At 53.6% G+C, this 6,087-nt stretch overlaps 1 non-coding gene across 1 annotated transcript; it reads right to left on the reverse strand.

Moving 5' to 3' along the window:
- Nucleotides 1–1,111: 1,111 nt before the first annotated feature.
- Nucleotides 1,112–1,258, reverse strand: LOC131492271 (small nucleolar RNA SNORA62/SNORA6 family). Its single transcript, XR_009251975.1, has one exon. It is a non-coding gene; the product is annotated as a small nucleolar RNA SNORA62/SNORA6 family (small nucleolar RNA).
- Between the last annotated feature and the right edge of the window lie 4,829 nt (nucleotides 1,259–6,087).

Here is a 6,087-nt window from a genome sequence, read left to right on the forward strand (position 1 = left end):
CCCCTCCTCCCCCTCCCCTCCCCCCTCCCCCCTTCTTCCCCTCCTCCTCTCCTTCCTCCTCTTCCTCCTTTTCTTCTTGGCCTTCTCTTTCCTCACCCCCTCTCCCTCCCCCTTCCTCCTCCCCCTCCCCGTCCCTCCTCCCCCTCCTCCTCCCCCTCCTCTCCTTCCTCCTCTTCTTCCTTTTCTTCTTGGCCTTCTCTTTCCTCACCCCCTCCCCCTCTCCCTCCTCCTCCCCTTCCCGTCCCTCCTCCTCCTTTCCCTCCTCTTCCGCTCTTCCCCTCTTCCTCCTCCTCCCCCTCTTCTCCCTCCTCTCCTTCCTCCTCTTCCTCCTTTTCTTCTTGGCCTTCTCTTTCCTCACCCCCTCCCCCTCTCCCTCCTCCTCCCCCTCCCCTTCCCCCTCCCCCTCCTTCTTCCCCTCCTCCTCTCCTTCCTCCTCTTCCTCCTTTTCTTCTTGGCCTTCTCTTTCCTCACCCCCTCTCCCTCTCCCTCCTCCTCCCCCTCCCCTTCCCCCTCCCCCTCCTTCTTCCCCTCCTCCTCTCCTTCCTTCTCTTCCTCCTTTTCTTCTTGGCCTTCTCTTTCCTCACCCCCTCTCCTTCTCCCTCCTCCCCCTCCCCTTCCTCCTCCTCCCCCTCCCCTTCCTCCTCCTCCCCCTCCCCCTCCTCCCCTTCCTCCTTTTCTTCTGGCCTTCTCTTTCCTCACCCCCTCTCCTTCTCCCTCCTCCCCCTCCCCTTCCTCCTCCTCCCCCTCCCCTTCCTCCTCCTCCCCCTCCCCCTCCTCCCCTTCCTCCTTTTCTTCTGGTCTTCTCTTTCCTCACCCCCTCTCCCTCCTCCCTCTCCCCTTCCTCCTCCTCCCCCTCCCCTTCCTCCTCCTCCCCCTCCCCTTCCTCCTCCTCCCCCTCCTCCCCTTCCTCCTTTTCTTCTGGCCTTCTCTTTCCTCACCCCTTCTCCTCCTCCTCCCCCTCCTCTTCTTCCCCCTCCTCCTCCTCCTCCTCCTTCTTCTTCTTCTCCTTCTTCTTCTTCTCCTCCTCTTTCTTCTTCTTCCAATGCTACATGTGTATATTTTACACAGATAAAAGTAAAAGAAATCAACTCACACCAAACTGTTTTTTCTTACTTGTAGCAAGAATTGCTGTCAAACTCCACTCATTGGGCCTGAGGCCCCTTGTGGGGTTAGCAAAAGTCTCGCCCCTCCTGTAGCCTGCCCTGTGAGTTCATCGGCCAGCCAGCGGCCTCAGCCCCATGCTCTAACGATGTGCAGCGAACTATTTTTCCACAGTGGGAAGACAAATATAGACTCTTTTATTAAAAAAAAAAACACGTAAGAATCCTACAAAAAAAAGAAGGTCACATTATGTAGCTCATTATAAATATAACCTTTGAAGAGTGTCAGGTATATACTGGATACATAAGCTTAGGAAGTGTATTAATATAATACCCACAGTAATAAGTAGAACGGCATATGGATATCATGATAAATTTTGAAAAAATGAATTTGATATGGAATCATACTTCTAAAAAATATGCAATATTATAGGGAGTCGACCGTCTATAGGGAGTGTCTACGTAGGGAGTCTACTTTATTAGTTCAAACGAATAGTGCACCCCGTCATTCCATAAACACATAAACCCATTAAAAAGACTGCAGGTGTCCCCACAGGGGCTCAGGACACATCAGTGAGCACGCCGCTGCCCTGCGGGGATTGCGTCCTCTCTGTGGCAAGGGACAAGGGGAAACAGGTGATAGACAATAAACATAATATAGACACAAATCACATGGCATTCACCTCAGTTGTGGCCGCGCGACAAACACCTGAAAACTTGGTGGATTAAAAGAAAAAAGGCCATATTATCCCCTCCGGTGATTCAGTGGGTCACCTGGCTCAGCTGGGCAGTTCTCCAGGCACCGTGGGGGGCCACCGGAGCGGGTGTCTGACGGGGCCCGCTCCCACGGCCGCTGTGACGCGGGCTGCCGAGGGGAGGCACGCCTGTGGCCTTGGCGTGAGGCTGGAGCCCCCCACGGAAAGGAGGCTGGGCTCCGGGAAAGGTCGTTCCTTAGGCCGCCAGTCCTTGCGAGAACAAGCAGAAGCTTCCAGTCCTCCCCCGGGCTGAGCCCGGAAGCATCACGGCCTCACCTCTGCTGTCTTTTATCGGCCAAAGGACCCACAGACCTGACGCAGATCCGGGAACGGAGAACCGGGAGTAGGGAGCCAGCTTTATAGTTTTGTCGAGAGGGAGCCGTTCCGGAGTTTGGGCAAAGGAGCGCGGTGCCGAAATCCAGGTGCGGTGGGAGGTGGGGGTGGGCTGGTCCTGGTGTATCCTGCGGTGGGGGGGGGGAGCTCGAAGGACTCAGGGGTCGCAGGGGTGAGGGGTGAGAGCAGAAGCCACGGGAAGCCACTGTCGACGGGAAGGGGACACCGGAAGACAGAGCATGTGGGCAGGGCGGCAGGAGCCCCAGTGGTCAGCCTGGGCCACGTGGACAGACACCCAGGCAGAGAGCTGGACGGAAGCCGTTCGTCCAGCTCAGCAGGCCTGGGGCTGAGCTGGGGCTGTGCACCTGCTCTCTAATCCCCCTGGGAGTCAGGCGTCGTGCCACCCTCAGTGTGGGGGAGTCCGCGTGGAGGGCAGCTTTCTCTCTGGGACCTGGGCCCCCAAGACCCTTCTGGCCTGCACCCCCCACCCCCCGCCAGCCACTGGTGACCAGGCCCAGACCCCCGGGTGCAGTATCTGTTCAGGTCCTCTGCCCATTCTTTAACTGATTGTTTTGGTGTGAGTTGTGAGTTTGCTGTGAGTTATGTGTATCTTTATATATCTTGGATGCTAATCCCTCATGGAATAGATCATTTGTTGCCTATGCCTCGGGAGCCACACCCACAGATATGACGCTGAAGCCAATGTCTAAGAGATTTTCGCCTGTTTTCTTTGAGGAACTTTATGGTTGCAGGTCTCCTATTTAGGTCCTCAGTGCATTTTGACTTTATTTGGGGGGAGGGTGTAGGAAAGTGGTCCAGTCTCACTACTTTGCACGTAACTATCCAGCCTTCCCAACACCATTTGTTGAAGAGACAGTCTTTTCCCCACTGGATATTCTTGCCTCCTTCATCATAGAATAATCTCCCATAAGTGTGTGGGTTCATTCCTGGGCCCTCTGTTCTGTTCCATTGATTCGCGACCTTATTTTTGTGCCAGTACCACACGGATTAGATTATTATAGCTTTGTAGCGTATCTCAAAGTCTGGGGCTGTGACACGTCCAGCTTTGTTCTTTCTCAAGATGGCTCTGGCCGACGCAGGCCTGCTTTTGCCTCCCCCCGAATTTGACTACGGATAGCCTGCGACCAAAAGCTTTACTCCGACCAAAAACAGTTGAACGCGTATTTTTCATGGTCTGTGTATTATACACTGCATTCCCAAAATAAAACACACTGGAGAAAAATGGGAAGAAAGTCGTAAGGAGGAGAAAATACATTTACAGTACCGCCTTGCATTCATCCAAAAGAATCTGTGTGTAAATCGGCCCACACAGATGGGACCCCACTGTTTGAGGGTCGGCTGTGTTCCAAGTGGCATGCATGCATCACACCTTGCCAAGAGGCCCCACCAGCGGGCACGGGGAAGAATTAGCAGAACGCCACGTTTTTGCTATTCAAACGCTCCCCCTTGACTTAAGTATCATGATGAGTAGCGCAGAATGAGGCTTTTGCCCGTCACAAGTTCCTCCCAGAATAGAAACTTCCCACAGTGTTTTTCTTGGGAGGCACATTTGCATGGCAAGGCTCACGGCTGATATTTTGAAGCTAATGCACCGTGTTATGTGAAGTTGGGCGGAAAAAGCAAGCTTCTACTTGCCGCCGTGCGTTTCTGCCCCACGGTCTGGCAGCTGGGCTAACTCCACTCTACTGGCCGACGCATCCGGCACTTGGATTCTTAGCTCCTGCATTCCTGACGTGCCAGAAGCTCACACACTGGCCTGGTCTGTTTGACATTTTGGTCCAAAAGCTGACGCAAGTGGCCTAAATCCTTTCCTTATCCTTCTTGCCGGCAAAAGGCAAATGCTGGCAGGATTTTTTGGGTGCGGGTAAGGTTTCAAATGCCCCAATCTCTCCAGAGGGGGCACCACTCCCCAGAGGAAACACAGCCAACCCCAAATTAAGCAGCTGGCCCCCCTGTAAATCCAGGTTCTGGGTCTGGGTCCTAAAACACAACACCTGTTCCGAGCAGGCAGGTGCAATGGGGCCGCAGCTGTGGGTGCCGTTGTGCAGCCGGCTCCTACTGACAGACACAGGGGTCCTTGTCAGTCTGACGCGTGGGGACAGGGTGATCAGCGAGTTTCGTTACAGTGCCCGCCGCTTCGGCAGAAAGACACCAGCACAATATAGCAAGACCGCTGTAGGCGCTAAGAGGGGAACATTCATTTGCCTGCATCGGCCAGGCTCCCGGTGGGCTCTCCGCGGGGTTTCTATGGCAACGATGTTCATTGTAAGGACAAGCAGTTACTGCATCCCTGTCCCATGCCGGGAGACCACCTGCTCGCTTCGCTCTGGCATCGGGGGCCACGGCAGAGGAGGGCCCCCCCCGGGATGAGATGGCTGAGTGTTTAGGCCCTTAGCACCCACGGCACCTTCCAGGGAGGAGTGTGCCGCCACACAGAAAGGCAGGCGGTGAAGGGCGCGGGCGAGAGGCCAGGGGGTGGGTGATGCCCAGATGGTCCGCTGGTCTCAGCAGCCAGACCAATTTTTTTTTTTTTTTTCTTTTCTACCATTGTTGGAATCTTGGTCAGATTACTTTCTTCATGGACATGTTTTCCCAAAGCATTTCTTTTATAACACAACCTGGGAGCCTCTTCCATCCGTGTTGGAGGCAAAGGCAGGGCAGTAGGGGCCAAGATCGTCGACCGCAAGGCACTGAGGTTATGAGCGGGTGATATCAGCATCTCGTCTGTTCTGATGGAGACACAGAAAACCCAGAGTGGCCTTGGTGTCAGAAAGACTCACGAGCCACGACCCTGTGAGAAATGATCCTGATGGTAGCCCCCAGGTTCGTGGCTGATGCAAAACACCAAAAAAAACCAAAAAAAATGTCAAAATGTCAGAGGCTTCTCTCTGCCGCCTGGGACACCCCCCCCTCCCCGACGACACACGCCCACTCCTCTGGCTTCTATGTTGTCAGGGGTGTGTCACCTGGAGCAGGGGACAGGACAGCCTGTCCATTCGATCTTTATTTTTGTTACTATTATTTATTAGTATGAACACCAGGAGGGCCCTGTCTTTTCAATTATGTTGTTTCCCTCCTCTGTGTATCTTTAATTCCATATAAGGAAACGAGACCTTTTATGAGGTGTTTAAGCCTCTATTTGAGTTTACTTTGGCGAAGCTAAACCCAGGTGAAAGTCGGCAGTTCACCACGCCAGAACCCCTGGGCTCCTGGGCCAGCACGGCAAACCACCTCTGCAGAAGAACCCGTGGTTGGCCCTCTGGTGACACCAGGGAGCTACGACCAGGAGGAAGGCTGTATTTGTTTAATCTTCAAAGGTCAGGCAGTGCGTGCAAGGAGGCAGAGGTCAGGCTGACGTTTCTAGGGCTTCTCCTGACGGTTCTGAGCAAGCATGTTCCAGGAAGCCGGTTTGTTATTTTGGCCCTGCCTGCTTATCACAGTCCATTTGGGGGGGTCGGGTTTCCTGCTGCTGGGGAGCCCTGACCGGTCCTGATATCTATACGAGTAGGCCTTCAAATATTGACTGAAGGTATAATGTGGGAACGTGGGATTGAAAGGCAGCTCATAACACTTCTGGGGACAACACGTTGAGGAGAATGTGGTCTGCATTCCCTGACAATTCTCTGACTCCACGCGGAGCAACCTGCCTGCTCTTTTCTTCTGTGCAAAGTACTTAAAGTTCAACAGTCAGAAGAGACAGCAGCCGAAATGCTGCTCCGAGGCCCGTGAACTCTTAACACAGTTTCAAGATCCTGATTTGTCCTGTGACCACAAATCAAGTAAGAAATCACATTATTCTGTAAAAGATCCATTGAGAACCACCATTTATCCTGTATTATTTTTACAGAAATTCTTACATAAATGGGCACCTGGGGGGC

The sequence above is a fragment of the Neofelis nebulosa genome, chromosome 12 (genome assembly GCF_028018385.1).
Source record: "Neofelis nebulosa isolate mNeoNeb1 chromosome 12, mNeoNeb1.pri, whole genome shotgun sequence".
NCBI lineage: Eukaryota > Metazoa > Chordata > Mammalia > Carnivora > Felidae > Neofelis > Neofelis nebulosa.